Genomic DNA, 18,601 nt, shown 5'->3' with positions numbered 1-18,601 from the left:
CATTTTGACCATGTGAGGAAGGAATTTTCATCCCCATTTAATAGATGAGAACATAATCCTTTAAGTCCCAGTCACGTATGAGCAAAACAATGATTCTGTTTATCTTTTTAGTTATGAATTTGTCTTTTTAGTTATTATTTTACTTACGCTATAAGCAGAAATTATACTATACGTGCGATGTACACATTCCGAAATTATATGGTTCATAAGATCCCATTTGAAAGTACGAAGAAGGGAAAGGAATGTTTGGTTAATAGATAGCAGGTACTCTAGGAGTTAAGGACACTCAACAGGAATAATTATAATCATTCACTGCATTAAATTGTTGGGATTGATTTAGATACATAAATAGGCCAACTCTAGACTGAGAGTAGAAATGGAGGTAAAGATCACAGTATATGCTATGACAGGATCCTGTGCTTTCAATATACTCTATACTTGTGGATTTTGCATCTGTGACGAACAGGTCTAATGGAAGGATAGCAGATCCAGTCTTGTGAATATGTGTTGACACTAGGAATGTTAAGCTCAGTGCAAAAGGGAATCCGAGATCACTAGAAAGCCCTCAGGAAGTCCAATCTGATTTGGCATGACCGCAGGCTAAAAGAGATATTTGAACTTTTAAAATTTACTTTTGATTCATGTTCAAAAGTAATGATATTCATCGTTATGAAAACTATGTATTTAAAATAACTTGATGGCTTTATATCTGGATATTGTACACCTTTTTTTATTTTTAAATTTGCTTCGAAGGCAATGTTATCTCATCTTATCTTCTGCCAAAGCATTTTGTAGAAGGATCAACAAGTTAGTCAAGGACTTTTTTTATAGTTCAGGAAATTGTTTTGGCAAAGTGCAGCCATAGGTTGAGTGACATGGACTATTTAATAACAGGGTAAATGACATTTCGACTGCCACCTGCAAATCAGATAAAGAATTCATCCTCATCAGGTCTAATAAAGTTTTAGCTGATCGTCAGGAGTGTTCAGAAATGTTTCAGAGATGGATGCCATGCTCTAGGATGAGAAAAGGACTGGCTGGGGATATCATCGGGGCATTAAGAGAACCTGGAGCAGTTATTGCTGTCCTGGGACTTGCACTCAGAGAGCAAAGTAGTCCACTGGGTCGCATTCTGCCTGCTCCTGGGCTTTGACAGCCTGAGTTCACTTTTCACTCTTTGTGTTTATTCACTCTCACACTTAACTAAGTCACACACAGCAATTCGTGTTGAGGTGGAGAAGCAGGCCCGAGGAACTGTGTGAATGCATAGATAAGCAGATAAAGATGACATAGTATACTATTATGGTGAGGCATGGTATCCTTTTTGTACTTATTTACACAGACCTTAGGTTCACTTGACACAGGGCTGCTGATTGGGTGTCACCCGAACATATGCATTGTGAAAAGTCAGCATGGCTCCAAGTTCTGCTTTTCCTCTTGTACTGAGGACCAGAAGAAAAGCAGGTTTGGGAGACTGAGGAGTGTTGTTGATTGTCATGTGTTCCCCTGCACTATGTGGCATACGGCTCAGATAAAAACTCCCTATATTGCAGGGGACATATGTCCATTGTTTTCAACCAGTAACAAGTATGGATTATATTCTAGAAGGCTCTTCCATCCTAGGTTCTAATTCATCACCTGGATAAATTAGTACTGCGTACCTCTAATCCAGGTTTGTTGTAAGAGGTACAATCCATTCCCATTACTTGCAGTAATGTTATATAAAGTCACTGGGAACACGGAATTAGCAAATTCTGAACCATTGCTCCCAGGGGAAATATAGGGTTAAGTTCTTAAGGAAGCCTCAGGTCACAACATTTTAGTCAGTCAACTGATCAACACACAACCTTGTTTTATGTGTGTTTCTGTTTAAAGACGTCTTATTGAATATGTATTGTTGATTCATCAGCATTTAACCCACAGCCAATAGCATTCTAACTCCTGCCTGAACAAAGCTTATCTGACACATGTATTTCTCCATAAGGCACATCGCAGCCTTCTTGTACTTAGGAGCACTAGACAACATTTCAGCACTCGAGGCCATTTTAAACACAAATCACCAATAAAAGCACAAAAAAATGCAAAATATGTGGCACTAAGTAGACTGAAAAAAAGACATTGTTATAATATGAGAGTTGAAACAAGAAGGAAGAATATCGTCTTATTTGACCTCATCTGAGAACGCAGTCACCGGACAACCCAAATTAGTTACCACTCTATCTATGCATGACCACAGTTGGCGTGACGAAAGTGCTGTGAGTAGTAGAGATTTTGTGGTGAAAAATAACGTTTTAATGGATGGGTTAATTTGCAATAATGAGAATCAACTTTCAGTTGTAGGAAGCAACATCTAAAGTCCAACACTTCATACTTACTTCCTGGGTAACCCTAATTTGTAAGGCAGAATCCTAAGAAGGTAAAGATCTTTTTCATAGAATCCTGAGAAGGCAAATTTCTCTTCATATAGACAACTGGTCTTTTCAAATTTACATTGCAAAGCATGCCTTTAGAACTAGAGATTTAAAATTTTTATTAAAGGAGATAAGAATTAAATTTTTTTTTTTTAAAAATTGTGGTTTCCCAAGGGAGAATCCAGACAGCATTGGGGGAAAGGGTGGATAATTGCAAATGCACATATGCACATACATACACACGGTGAATCCTTTGCCATTGCATTTATGAAGGTGGAAGGTGATTGAAGTGTGTTTGCTGGAAATTTTAAGTAATGCTTTAAAGAATTCTACTGAGTATTTAATAAGGATATTAACTAACAGTTATTGAGAGCCTACTCTTGGTGTACGAAAGGTTTTATGAAATTCAACTTGCTTTAACTCTGTTTTACGAAATAGGCTTTGTGAGGACATGTTGTGCAGCTTAGGAACCTCAGGCGCAGAGAGGATAAGTAACTTGTAAAAAGTTATTCAGCTGGTAATCAGTAGAGATGGACTTCAAACCCAGACAGGCCAGGTCACCTATTGTGCTGTACTTCCTTTCCCACTTTGGCCTATGACCTCAGCACATTATGGGAAAATCACAGAAACCCTTTTCAAAGAGAATATTTTAAAAGGTACAGATGGTGGGAGAATGAGTTTTATTTTGTCAAGGAAGGTCCAAATCAGCAGAAACACACTGTACAAAATAACAGTTTTTAAAAAGTTCCGATGGTATCTTTTGAATTGGACTCTTATTCTAATACTTTATAGCACTATAATGCTCACGTAACAAGCTAAAAACAGCTGGAAAATGCTGGCTCACTTTAAAGAGTTTAAATTTTTTTCTTTGAGTAATCCTTTAATGTTTATTTATATTCTAGGCTCATTTCATAATATGACATGAAGGTAAAATTTCTACTAAAACATTAATCTTAACTAATAAACAGTCCTTAACTAGTTCTTCCAATTGGAATCAAGCACTAAATCTAGAATTTCGTATCAGAAATACAAGAACTTCCTTAATTGTCCTGACGCTGATCAGCACCTAAAGGTCTAAAAAGTTATATTCAAGCCCTGAGAACAGCCTTAAACATTGAGGTAGGCATTCTGTTTTTATGCCTCTAAAAAAAATAAATATATGTGATGTATGTTAGCTATTTGTATGTTCTTAACAAAGATCAATTAAAGTCAAGATTCCGATGGAAAGGTCTTCTTTTTCTCCTCCCCCGCCCTGCCCGAAAAACCTTTACCCTCCCCGAAAAACCTTTACCCTCCCCCAAAACCTTTTGTAGACCCTTACGTATCCATTTAAAGTATATTACTGAAGAATATATCTTGACAGAAAATGTACATCGTATATTGCCTATAAAACAGCATGGCCAATTTGTAAAACATGCTACAAAGCAGCAGGAGTTGCTATGGTTGGAGGTAGTTACATTGTGTTAACAAGGGCGGGAGTTGCTATGGGTTACCAGCAGTTACAAAGTTACAAAGCATGGGAGCTGCTAGAGGGTATAAACAGTTACATTAGATGCTTAGAACAAAACAAGGGAAAGTGAGTCATTAGTCAATTTCAAGTACAGTCCATGCAGCAAGCATGTTTACAGAAGCAGAACAGAGAAGTGTTTAGCCTTTTGGATGAAAATTCCTCTTCAGTAGAATCAGTAGACTTTGTTATGCCAAACATTGTATTTTGGGTACCTTAAAATATATTATTAATATGATATAAATTGAGAGTCCGAGTTTGTTTTTCTATATCATTGCAATTAATTCCAGTGGTTAAGCATTCATTGTGGTGGAGTTTTCATCTTAAGAAAGCCAACTACACTCCTGCTAAAAGCAGAAACATGGCAAGTCTTCAGTGAAGGGGCCAGCACCTCTCTCAACCTCCCAGGAGCTGCTTTAATGAACTAAGGTGATTAACAATAGAAATTATGATATGTTAAATGAGATGGGAAAATTGCCAGTAGATGTTTCCTTAACCAAAATATGACTCAAATTGTCGTTAGTCCAGAGTCGAGATAGAAGAATTTTAGGATCTTCTCTTTTATATTTGCAGCAAGGAGATAGGAAAGAAAATGACAAAAGAATTTCTAGGGGCAGAAAATCATCCAAAATATCTATATTCAGCAAAATGTCCATTAAAATGCCTGGAATTAGCCATATTAAAGTTTTACTGAGTCTAACTAAAACTAAGAGAGAATTTTGGTACTTAGTTGCCTATTATCTTTATAATTCTACTGTGGATAGTCTCTAAAAGCATTTGTTCGACATTCTGCAGTTATCATTCTTTTAGTTTATTTTCTTAACTTTAATTTTATTTTTTATAAATAATTAAAAATAGGAATAGTATAAAATTAGAAATATACAAAGGTATACATACATTAAAAGGGTATTCGACGTGAAGGACTGTACCCCTTTCAAAGCCACAGTGCTCTTCCCTGTGGATATCCAGTGTATCCTTACAGAGATGTTTAATGCACATAAACACAATTACAAAATGCAGTTGATTCTCGGTATTCGTGGTAGATGTGTTCTATAAAGTCGCCACAAACACTGAATTAGCACATACTGAACCATTGCACTTAGGAGAAATACAGGATTGGGTTCCAAAGAGCCAGTCACAGATTTTTTTTGACAACTGATCAATACATACATTATCTTGTTTTATGTGTGTATCTGTTTGAAGACACCTTATATAATATATAGTTGGCCCTTGAGCAATCCAGGTTTGAATTGCGTAAGTCTACTTCTACATGAGTTTTTGACTGCATTTCGACTGAACCATGATGTTCCAGGGTTCACTCCAGGGCTGGGCATCCGCGGAATCAGAAGGCCAACTGTGGCTCAATGCGATTTTCGCGTCAGCTGGAAGTCGGCACCCCTCACCTTCTACATTGTTCAAGGGTCAGCTGCATATTGTTCATTTGTTAACATTGAACTCAAAGCCAATGGCACTCTCATGCTGGAATGAAGCTTATCTAACACACGAAGTTTCCCCATAAAGCACATCACAGCCTTTGCTTAGGATCATAGGCGGCATTTCAGCACCAGGGTTATTTTACACAGCAAAATCACTAATAGAAAAGCACAAAAATGCCAAACACATGGCACTAAGTAAGACCTGAAAGGACACTTCTTTATAGTGTGAGCTGAAACAAGAGGCAAAGAGACCATCTGACCTCAGCTGGGCATATAAATGCAGGTCTATTGTGACTCAAATTTTTTGTCACTCTGTCGATGTCCATAAATGACAGTGGAATTGCTCCAAGTATTGATTTTGGGGTTATAAATAAATTTTGGTGAGTAGAATTTGTAAATACGGGATTTGTGAAAAAAATGAGAATCAACTATATATTTTTTTCTCTAATTTTAAACACCGATGGTAGTATACAATACATAATGCTCTGTACCTTGATTTCTTCACTTAATGCTACATCTTAAACATTTTATACACACATATCATTTCAGTAAAAAAGGGGCTTCTGCATCATATATCATTGTTGAGGCTGCATATTAGTCCATTACTTGCACGTTATGTTGTTTCCAATTCTTTATTATTGGAGATACTGGATATGATATCTATGTAGGGTATACATGGATCAAATTGCACTAGAAATGTTGATATTGTCTAGTTCCCCTCCATGATGTCTGTACATTATACACTTCTACCCCCATTATAAGAGCAGGTAGTATTCTTTCACATAGCAGCATCCTTTGCTGGTCGTACTGGATAATGACTTGAATTCCATTTTAATACCTATTTACTATGTCAGAGCAACCATCTTATTAATAAGATACAAAAATCCGCTGGATAGAAAGGCAGCTGTTATAATCTCAAAGGAGTCGGTGTGTGAGATAGTCACTTTCTTTCCTCTCTTTTTACCTATTTCCTAACTTATTTTTTATTTTATTTTATTTTATTTTTTTTGGTGCATGACTATACTCTTTCACGTGAAGTAATTTGTCAGTTCCCTTTCTAGTTAAACTTTGTACAAAAATAGTGTCTTTCAAAACTCAACACACATTGTAGCAACATATGAGCAACATGCATGTTTTCAGTATTTTGTTGTTGCACCAGGCTAGAGAGGATAATTTGAATTAAAAATAACTGAAGCTTTACCACCATGAAGTTTGTGTGGATCAAACCTTGTAAAATGGCATATTTGTGCAAATTGAGATTAATTAATATGATACCAATTTAATACCTGCCTTCATGAAGTTTACATTTTAGTAGCTTGAGATAGACCATAAACAAATTAACCATATAGTATGCATTTGTCATTTACATATGTAGTAGATCAGATAATATGTGCTATGGAGAAAAGCAAAGCAGTAAGGCTTGGGTAGAGTTGGGGTAGCTGGAATGTATGATTTTGCAGGGATGTCATGAAAGTTAACATTTGAACAAAGACTATAAGATAGGGTGAACTGTGCAGGTTTTTAAAATGCCAGGCTGAAGAAAAGGCCTGTGAAGGAGCATGTCTGATAAAGGGCCAGGGTGGCAGGAGCTGATGAGTGAGGGGACCAGTAGGAGGAAAAGATGCTCAGTAAAGAGTTGAGGAGGAGCTATATAAACATTTAATCATAATCAGTGTATTGAGAGTATAGAATAGGCAGTCAAATATAGTATTGGTGGGGCAATCAGTGGCTACAGTCTTGGAGAAATTTAGGCAATATCTGTCAAAACTTTTCAATATACTTAGGTTTTACCCACCCCTGGGATCACCTTGCCTATGTGTAGTGAAAGGTGCAGATGCAACACTGTTTGTAACATTGTTTGCAACATTGTTTATAATAGCAAATAATTAAAGACAATCTAAATGACTTCTAATAGAGCACTGATGTTATAAAGTATGGTACATTGAAGCGGTGGAATACTAATGTAAATGCAGAAAGAATAAGGTCAAGCTCTTGGTGCTGTTATGGGAAGATCCACAAGACACATAGTTAAAAGTGGTAAAAATCAAGGCATTCAATGAGAGAGAGACAGAGAGAGAGAGTGTGTGTAACAAAGAGTAAACAGATAGACCACCTGTGTTGTTTAAATTTTTTTATTTCCTTTAGGTGCCAATTTCTCCAATGTTAAAAGAGTTCTTACAAATCAATAAGAAAAAAGGTAAATAACTCAATAATAAGGTAGATAAAAGGAATAAGCAGAAAGTTCATAACAAAGAACATGCTTCTTAGCCATTTCTTTCAGGAAATATATGGAAAGAATGCTTAAATGTACTGATAACTTAAGAAATGAAAGAAAACAGCAATGGATACCACTTTCATCTTTTCATTTAATGAAACATTAAAATTTTTGAGCCATCTCAGTGCTAGAGTGTGGAAAAATAATGTTGGTGAAAGTATAAATCCCTGTACTTTTGGGAGTCATTTTGAGGGTCACTTTGCATTTCTCTATTAGCTGTTAAAAAGACTGAGGTATAATCTTGTGCTGATGTGAAAAGATCTAAAATTGTCGTAAGTGAAATCTCACTAATTTAAATTGAAAAACATTTATTTTACTTCATATGCTTAAGCAAATAACTTGACAATAAAAGATTTTGTCTGTCTTGTTCCCCTGAGTATACCCTGGTGTGTTAGCACATAGTAGGTACCCCATAGAGGTTTGTAGACTAACAAATAAAGGAAAATAATACTTAATAAAATGCCCAATATTCCAGTACTACCATCATTCTGTCACATACATTATTGTTTCAGTTTTACCATAAAGGAGAGGAAAAAATGTGCAAATCGCAAAGTTAAGTCTAGAAGTGATTAGAATAATAAAATAAAGCAACGGTGCAGAAGTGAGTCGAGTGTTAGAACTGAGGCTAAGATTCTGTGAGTCACGACTATTTGTTTAACTTAATGTCTTACCCAAGTTCTTGGTCACTAATTGAAGAATTGTTACATTTTCTCCTGGTTCTTGAGGGATAGTGCCCCTGGAATACAGAAAAATGTTAATGAGAGTGGAGTTTTTCTTCCTCAGAGCTGTATTCTTGTTTCAGTAAACAGACCATAATTAGAGTAAATTTATATGTCGATCTCATAGGTGGCACAATATAAATTAGGTAGTGATTGGTTTAAAATTTTTGTGATTTTCAAAATGAGGTTAATTAAATTATGGACCACCCATACAACTACATCTATTTCTGTGAAGACGGATGTATATGTACTGACATGGAAAGATCCACCCTTCTATAATACAAAGTAAATTTAGAATATATACTGTGATTGGATTTTCCTAAGTAATACATATGTTACTAAATGCACCCAATCAAAAGTGCAAGAAAATAATGTAATGATTTTCATAAACTATGTATTAAAGCATAATTAACTGACTTGGCAAACTTGGTTTTCAGTGAACTCCATCCATGAACTTTGGTTTACCTTTGTGTTTATATATAAAGTAACTGAATATTCAATTACTATTTAAATGTATTTGTTTAAACCTTTCTTTTCCTAGAAAAGGGTTTGCGATTAGATGTGAAAATATTAAGCTCTGATCTCCAGTTCACTTCTCACCTTCACAAATATATATTTGCTACATCCTTTCCTTCTAAAAATTTATTTTAACAGTGAAATGAGGTGCCATTTAGGCTAATTCAACACATATAATTCCATCAAGGTATTTTTATATTCTCCACAGCAGATGTATAATTCTCCGAGGTAACTGGCACTCAGGAAATGTTTATTGAATTACTGTTGATTTTCTTCTTAAAGGAAGATAAATTATCTTTAAGAAATATTTTATAGATTATGTTGTCACTATCCTTTCTCTTATCCCAAATACTGTGTAATATTATTTGGCATCTGCTGAAAGTAGAAGAACCAGGTACTTGTGCTTCCCATTGCGTATACCAAATTATTTTCCCATTATGCTTCAGTTAGTAATAACATGAGGAGGGAACAAGAGAAGTATATTAAGTGCCTCTCATGTGCCTAAAATGTGTTAGTCATTTACTTCTGAGAGTAATGCTGCAGGGCCAGTGTTATCTTCATCGTGTAGTTGAGGAAGCTAAGGCTCCATTACAGAATTAGTAGCTGTCAAAAGGGTAGGGTTTGGACTCAGAGCTCTCTTTCTGAGAAGCCCTTGTCTTTTCTTCTATCACAGTTTACGCCTTACGGTAGCCAAAATAGTGTTTCTGCTCCCAGTTAGTTACAAATAAGAGATGGACTTCATAGCTGGAGAGAGATCTGGCATATGGTTCTTTATCTTGGCCATCGCAGCACCGTTGCTTCAATTTCAATGCAGTGACAGCGTGAGGCAGAAGTTGGCAGCTAAGGAGCAATTCAGACAGTGTTTGGGTATGATGACAGAGAGAGCTTAAAAAATAACTGGAGGAAAGGAAATCAGATGTTAAATTTTACATTAGCAAATTAATATTGATGACACAATGCCTGGTACTTTTTATATTTCCTTAACTTTACTAAATAAAAGAGGAATTGGTATTTTTAATAGACAAAGTATGTGCCTTGGTATAAAATCGTGGTTGGAAAAAAAAAAACTATTTCTGTTTCATTGCAAATGAGGTAAAGAATGCTGTTAGGTCAGTGGAGACAGCTAAGCCCTGTAAAGCTGCTTACTCTGCACTAAGAAACTACAAAGTAAGAAACAGCCCATTATTCCATCTCTAGAGTTATTTCAGGAATGGCACTGGAAAGTTCAGTGGATCCCATTTTAAACAAAGGTCTGTTTGCTTTGTTTTAATCTGTAAAACCATTCTAGATTATGGTACTTTTCACTTCTTTATTTACATGGGAGCATAAGGGTTAAAAGTTACAATTTTTAAAATACCAAAAAGAAAACTGTTTTAAAAATGAGCTTTACATGGGAGATAAAATGTGTCAACAGTTTATATTGAAGGAGCATTATTTTCTTTACATGGCACTTTCATCTGACCACCCTTGTGGATTTAATATCAACAAGCCAATTTCTTAAGAATTATCACACTTATAGAGGATATTTCTCATCCTGTGGGATTTATCCCACTGTCCAATAACTATCTATTGAATTATCCCACTATTTATTAAGGTTTAAAGCATTCAAGAGAGATAGGTAGATTGTAAATGCTGTCATTCTATTTTAATGATAAATATTTTGTGTAAGAAGCAAATAATATATAAGTCTCAGAAGTGACACTAGCCACCTGCTTTCTATAGAGTAGTATACTTTCCACAATTTTATTATAGGTTATTATTACTATTAAACTTGAAAGGTCTTATCCATGACACCAGGAAATGTTCCTAATATATATTCTATTTATAAGTATTTCTCACATCTGCCAGTGTTTTGGCTACTTACTTACAAACTAACACAGTCTGATCATGACATAAAAAAGTGACCAACAGTATATTAGAGAAGTATATCAACTACTGTGTCATTCCCTGCTGTCTAATACCAGGATTCTTACTTGTGAAGGGGTCATATAGGTTTGACATACCCACTCTGAGAGACAAAAAATTGTCTTTGCCAGTTTGGAAAAGAAAATTTTGAAAGAACCAAATGTTCATTTTGAAATAAGGTTTCTAGGACAGTACAATAGGCGCTTTCCCCTTCACCTAAAATTTTCTGAAATGTTTTTAACCATCTAATACACACACACTATAGTGACCTAGTTTTCTCAATCCTCACTACTTAAAAGTGTGATCTGAGTGTGGACCAGCAGCATTCTGGGGAGCTTGCTAGAAATGCAGCATCTCAGGCCCCTTCCCGGACCTAATTAATCAAAATCTGCATTTTAACAAACATCTCTGGGTGTTTCATCTGTTCAAATATATTCACAATTGAGAAGCTGATAGCAGGAATCACTCACTGCCTGACAGAAAGGCCGAGCATGGCACTATCTGTATTTTCACTAAATGAATTCTCTTTCTCAGCTTGAGAGAATCCTTTACTCTTTTCTAAGGGGAGCTCCTGATCCTGGGTGGTTGAGAGGTGAGGTTTGGACAGGTAAAGGTTTTACAACCCTGATGGTGTGACAATGGCAGCTGTACAAAAATGCCAGGGAGATAATTGCTGAGAATCAATTACAGCAGCTGAGTTTTTCTTCAGCAGTTTCCTCTTTGACAGTGCCTTCTTCATGTCATGGTCTGCAGAGAAGGATCCACAGTAAGGATTGGGATGACATAGATGTGACCCTTCGGCAGTCTCTAAAGAAAGCTGGTTCTTGCTATAGTGGGATCCAACTGGCATTAAGCTTTCAAAATATTTTGGGGGGATGTGGGAGGGCCAAAAACCAAATCAATAAGTCAACTGTTTAGAATTGAATACTTTTCATATGAATAGTCATTTTACTGTTATCCCGTTTGAGACAAACCTCCCTTTTACCACTAGGATTTCCATATAGTTTAAAATTTAAAGATGTTTATAGTTTCAAGTAATGACTTCTTATCGTTGCCTGCTACAACTTCTCTAATAAGGTTAATATTCATTGGCTGATGACTAAATGTGTCCTGCACAATCCATTAAGTTAATCTTCACAGTACTCATAGGTAACGACTCTTTTCTCCTTTTTACTGGTGAGGAATCTGAGAGACCAAGAAATAATTTGCCCCAAATTATACAGCTAGTAAGTGGCAGAGGCAGTTATTAAATCCAGGATTTCTCAGTGAAGGATTCCTCTTAATTTTGACCTAGATTGCTTTCTAGACTTCCTTATGGCCCAGAAGCACTGTCTCTTATGAATGAGTAACTATATCAGATCTCATCATTATGGCTCTAATTAGTAAAAATACCTTTGGTAAATATTTACATGAATCTTGACACATCCAAGCACTTATCCTATTGGTCACACCCAAATACTGATCTTGTTGGTGACTCAATATAATAATAGTATTAGAAGGCCTAAAAAAAAATCTCTTTCCATGTAGAACTTATGCAACTAAAAAGTATAAAAATTCAGTTAAGAATTTTAAAGCACCATTTTAAAGTTATATATTTTTATTTTTAAAGTATCAATATATATTATTGCAAAATAATAAATGTGTAGAAATGAAAGGATCATAAAATGACTGAGTATCCAAAATCATTTATTAAAGAATATCAAGAATATTCTGCTTTAAAATTTTTTTAACAGTTTTAGCTTTTTAAAATGTATATTGGAGGATTTTTGAAAATATTTACTTAACTTTCCTTAATTATTGACAGCTGATAATGAGTTTGAGCCTCCCTTTTGCCTGACAAAATTGTAGTAATGTACAATAATATGGAAATGAGCCAGCACGTTTGGATATTTATAGGGAACCATCAAAAACAAATCTGTATCAATACATAAAGCAAGGAGTCCAAAGTGTATAAGAGTTTAACTTTTGCTACCTATGTTCAAGTTTGGCAGTGCAGGCAATGAGAACTTAAATGCATGGATTTTCAAGGTTATTTTGGAAGTATATGAAGTTTAATACAGAAAAGGAGAGTTTTCACTCAGATTGCTACTTCTCAACAACACAGTTGCTCTCTTTGGCTTTATGATGTGCGTGTTTAAAATAAATAAATAAAAACAAGAATTTATTAAGAATATAATAAGCTCTCTAAAATCTATAATATTTAGTCTTTTAAAATAATATATTCATTTATCAATTTTGAGGTTGCTTATAACATATTCTATGTAAATCTTTTCTAAATGGAGATTTTTCTTATGTAGGCAGGTAAATATCAGTATTAGGAAGACTCTAACAGGAAAGTAGAAGAAAGTGGTTCAGATAGAATTCAAAGCCCTGTTTTATTCCAAAATCTTTTTTCTGTCTCTAATAACTGTATTTTTCTATCTCATCATCACCCTGATTTATGATAACCTAGAGGTGGATAGACTGATTCACCTCTTTTCCAAAACCAAATCAGAAGCCCTAACTATGGTAAAATGCTCAGTTTGGGAATGGTTTTGGCGACGTTCTTAACCATCAGTGTCCTGAGTAGGGGACTACTGGGCAGGACCCCTTCTGCCTGGATGCATTAGGGTTTCTCACCTTGTGTACTAGAGGATGGGAATGAGTGGCTAGGAAACAGTCCTTTCTTGGTCCTAGTAGGCTGGCTGGGGTTTGTATCCCCTCTTTATTCCTGCCAGTCCTGCTAGCTAGGTTCTGGGTTCTGTGTCCCTCCTCATGCCCAGTTGGCTGCCCCGTTTCTCTCCACCTTGAACCACACTAAGTTCCTCCTCCAGCTGACACAGACCCTCATGCATTACAGTGTGCTGGATGCCAGCCTACTCAGATGAGGCTCTTAACACACTTCTGGGGGCTTGTGCTGCAAATGAGAGTGCGAGTCAGAGAGGTGACAAGGCAAGAAAGGTTTCCACAACGGGTGGATTCTGGCATCTAAAATCAAATCTTTTGAAGTGCTGGGGTTTCCCATCTTTAGCAATGTGTTTCATGGCAGACCTTCTCTTCGTAGGGATTGCAGTTGTTCCATTTGGAACTAGCTCAGTTCTTCAAAGCAAGGAGAGCCTGTTGGAAGAGTTAACTACAAATTGTATTTTTGTTGGTAAGGGTCACTCCTATGCAATACCCAAACAGGGAGACGTTAACTGCATCCGTCCTGGCTCACTGTATTATAATTAAGGATCCTTTCTGCAGATTAGGTACCAGTGTATGGCTGGAAAGAGGGAAGCCACAGTTGACTACTGAGGAAGGACCACGTGAGTCAGCTGCACTCGTAGGCTCATCCCTCACCATCGGTTGGTTATTCAGGTTCTAATAGAGAAAAGGGGGTATTTATATAAATTGTTATGTTCATCATCAAAAATATTGGAAATGGACATAAGCAAATATGATTTTAATGTCATAGTATTATATTATATGGATATACTGTAACCATTGTGCCAAGTTTATTGATTTACAGTGAAAGAGAGCCTTTCCAGTATCTAAAAATAGTCATAACTACTCTCCATGGCTCTTTATTTCTTGTGAAAGTACCTACATAAGGATAATGAATTTGGATGGAATCAAAATGCAGGGAACTACCTAATTTTGTGGGTTATTTGATCTATAATAGAAATTGACAGGCTATGTATAACTATTATCTAGTGGGTCATAGAGAATGCCCGTATGTGACATTCAATATTTTTGTTTTGAAATTGCTGTCAGTTCTTTGACTTAAATTTTCCTCAGGACTATTCTTCTTACATTATGAAAGTGACTAATTTTATGTTCCCGTTGTAATTGTTGCTGTTGTTTTTTTTTATTAGAAAGCTAAACTTTCTAATAAAATGTTGCTCAAAATTTAATGTGCATCCAAATTGCCTAGGAATCCTGATAAACAGATTCTTTTTCAGCAAGTCAATATGTAGTAATATAGATCCTTATTCTTAGTTGATGCTGGTTGTCAATACCCTTTGAGTAGCAAAGCTCTAGTCACCCTAAGAGATGGCTGACATTCCTTGGAATGGTTTATTTCTATACAATCCAGCTCTTTTCTTCTGAACCTGTTTTGTATTTACTCTATAAATGCAAAATATGAAATCGGAGTGTGAAATTTCTTTACCTTATCCACAGATTCAGGAGCGTCATTAAAGAATAATTGAACAATAAATGAAGTAATTGGAAGACTTGTATTATATATGTATATAACACAATATACTACATTGTATCACACACACACACACTATATATATATGTAAAAGTTATTGTAAAGATAAGTGAAAAACAGCACTGGAGTCTAGTTTGTATGAAAATCTCACTTCTATTTATTTGAGCTGACGTTGATGAGATAGATATGCCAGCTCTATCAATGTCAGATGAGGTCATTTGTTTTTGTATTTTAATAATGCATCCATGACATATCCTGGGATCAGGAGTTTGATGTCTCTCACCAACACTGTGGTCTAGGCTACAGTAACTACTGACTTGATAGGCACATGGTAGAGAGATAAGTTGCTAGCATTTAATTGGTGGTTTTGATTTTGAAGTCCAGTACCATGCTATTAAACACAGGCCTGGGAATTAGTAAGAAGAAGGTAACTCGACCGTGATGTGTGCTACAGGTTCCAACACCACAATTTCCATACCATACAGGTCGCATGGCTGCAAGCCTGTTCCTTCACCTTTAGAACTAGTATGATAACATCTGGGTGGTTATGTTTTTACAATGCAATAGATTAAGTGAAAGCCCATTGAATAGTGATAAGTTTTTTAAAAATAAAATACACTTACAAGAAAAGTGCAGATCTTATACTCACAGTTTAAACTATTTTCGTACAGCAATTTATTGTTTCTCTGGAAATGAAATTCTTGAGACAGGAAGTTATTTCCCAGGGAAGTGAGTGTAGCCAGCACTGTAACACTGTCACAACCCATTGAGACTTGCATTCCCTACTTGCCATAGCAGAAATAGTAACTCTGGGAATGTAATAACTTATTCTGTGGGGAAAGTTTAAAAAAAAAAAAAGAAATTGGTTAATATTGGAATGGGAATAACTGATTTGAGCAATTTAATCAGGAGGTATTCCTTTGAATATCAAAAATTCTGTTAGAGAAAATAGGTACTCATTTCGGAATCAGTAATCTTATGATATCTGAATGATAAAGCATTACTCCAATGAGGAAGAAATTGGACAAGAAGCAAAAGTACTTCTCTAATCTTATCAAGTTTCCGTTTTGGTTGTCAGACTGCCAGCGCTACTGGGCTGTGGAACACAAAAGGCTCTGGCACTTGGTAAGAGCTGGAAAGAAACCACAAGTACCACCAGTTGTACATGAATGGACAAGGACAGTAACAATCATGGCTCATAGGAAACTTTCTCACACCCATGCTGCTGCTGCTGCTGGTATTTGAGCCACTGAAAGAAATGTGGGCAATTGGGGTGCATTGTTGCTGGTTCAGAAGTGGACAAAGGGAAGATGATCAAATAGGTAGAAGCAGCTTATGGAGAAGTTGTGAAGTGAAGCTACTCAGGCAGGGCTACACTATCTAGGATAGTCATTCTACTTCAACTGGGTTCTCCCACTCCAACTGACTTTCTTATATTTTTAAAAATTTTGCCTGAAATTCCAAAAGCACTGCAAGGTTCTTTTATACTAATAAAACACTAGTACTAGTAAACACTAGTATTTAAACTAGTAAAACACTAATACTAATAAAGTTTAAATGCTTTTATAAGGATCCCAGCAAGTCTCAAGACAAGGGCCACTCCCCCACTCCCTGTGGGTACTCATCAGTCATCTGTAGAGCTTCTTCAGATCTCTACCACACCCCACCCATCCCCAGATCTTCTGATGTACCCTTTTCTGAGTATGTGGCCTCACTGAAATGCTGTTTCTCTTGTATTCTTCAGGTGCATTGTGGGCATCCTTCAGATGTGTTAGGGTTGAATATTAGAGTTACCCAGGCAGCTTTTTAAAAACACCAGTGTCCCAGACCTTATCCCAGAGAAATCAGATTGTTTAGGAGGTAGCTTTCAAATATATTTTTTAAAACTCTAGGTTATTCTTATGTGCTCTCAAGACTCAGAACCATGCACACTTAAGATTAAACGTGAGAACTGTCAGTTATTCATTCTTCAGGGTAAATCAATTCCTATGGGCTGAGTTTTTCCCAAACTAAGAGTTATGAGAATGAATATGACATTTTAATGCTGGTGGTGGGGCATAAAGAAACAAATATTTTAAGAGTCTAAGTTGGAATAACAGAACTTAGTTTAGGTCACTATTTCATTCAAACTAAATTGTAAGCTCTTCAACTAGGTCACAAACCACTTGCAAAAAGAGAACCAAAGGCTTTACATTCTTCACATACTCTCTTTTTCCTTTTATTTGGTTAATAAAATCAAATAGGTTTCAAGTGTACAATTCAATAATACATCATATGTATATTATACTGTGTTCACCACCCGAAGTTAAATTTCCTTCTATCACCATACATACTCTCAATAAGTTGTTAAATATCCCTTTGCATGTTATCTATTAAGATCATAATTAAAAAGTTTATCTAAGGAATATTAGAAAAACTGGTCATTCTGGAGGAGTTTATTATTTTTATGATGCTCAAGAGATGACCTTTAAAGGTAATAAAAGGATATGGATGGTATTATTCATGTTTTGTTAAACTTTAGGTACCTCTTGAAGACTTTAATATATTTATTTAAAAATATTACCCTTGGTTGCAATTAACAAGTAGTCATTGAAGGCACTTGGGCAGTAAAGACATGCTTAGTATCACTCAGACATTGCTAAAACTTTGAGTATCTGTTGATAGCTTTAAGAATTTATAAAAATACTAACTCTTGGTTACAATTAAGGAGTGCTCAGAATTGAAGTCAGAAGAACATCCAAAAAATTAAAAAGAACTAGCACCTTAGAGTCAACATTTGTTCTTTTTTACCAGTATAAGTGATTGTGTTTGGTTGAGATTTGATACTTGAGTTCACAAAAACTTGGAAGTGAACAGGATGCAGCTGGTTGTTGTGACTGTAGAAATAAAGACTGACCACAGGCTTCCTCTGGAAGGAAAAGAAATGAAAAAAAAAAAAGACCCAGCTTTTCCACCTTGCTGTGAACCACAATCAAGTTTGGGGCTTATAGAAAGATGTTAGCCCTGTTCATCCCCAAAGTGTGGGGAAAAAGGACATGAGTGAGCCCAACACTTACCCAGTGCATGAGCAAGTGAGGCAGACCCATCCAGGGCAGCCAGGATTAGGGAAGTCACAGATAATCCCCACTTGCTGGAGTGTAGGGGATGCAAACAAACATGGTGGCACATCTATCCCCAAAGGTGCTTAATGACAAGTTTAAGGGGCAAGTTAGGTAAGGCGTTCTGCCAGGGAAGGGAATGGACAGGACAAAGCCATATGAAACACTTAGATATTACAAAATAGCTTATAACCGATTGGTAGGTTTTGAGATTCTTTGCTCTGAAAATTCAGTAATAGTAGAGATTGTCGCATTTCTGTTGGGGATTGTTACCTGCTGAATGACAGGTTTGGTCAAAGTGAGAAGGTGGGGTGGGGGAGGGGGAGAGTTAATTTAAGAACCTGAAAAAAATCTTAGACAAAGCTCACTTCTACTTAAAAATTATGAGTTAAAACACTGGATAGAGTGGGGTCAGTCATGGAGCTGTTCCCAGTGCTTCCAAATGCCTTCTCAAAAGATATGTAAGAATAGATATGTAAGAGAAAAAGTCCAGGTCCAGCTGAGCAATGAGAAGGTTTTTTATGAGCACGGTTATTCTCTAAAAATGAATCTCTAAG

General features: G+C 36.0%; 1 protein-coding gene and 1 long non-coding RNA gene across 5 annotated transcripts in view; both read left to right on the top strand.

Annotated features, from left to right (window-relative positions):
- Nucleotides 1-18,601, top strand: part of ELOVL6 (ELOVL fatty acid elongase 6) — a 110,720-nt gene that overhangs the window by 19,127 nt on the left and 72,992 nt on the right. The gene's annotated exons all lie outside the window — the stretch shown is intronic.
- On the top strand, nucleotides 925-17,884 carry LOC120591196 (uncharacterized). The gene is made up of 2 exons (XR_005649862.1): nucleotides 925-13,902; nucleotides 16,025-17,884. It is a non-coding gene; the product is annotated as an uncharacterized LOC120591196 (long non-coding RNA).

This window comes from Pteropus medius, unplaced genomic scaffold (assembly GCF_902729225.1).
Source record: "Pteropus medius unplaced genomic scaffold, Ma_sr-lr_union100, whole genome shotgun sequence".
Classification (NCBI taxonomy): Eukaryota; Metazoa; Chordata; class Mammalia; order Chiroptera; family Pteropodidae; genus Pteropus; species Pteropus medius.
The sequence above is the reverse complement of the archived record's forward strand: the minus strand, read 5'-3'. Positions and strand labels throughout refer to the sequence as shown.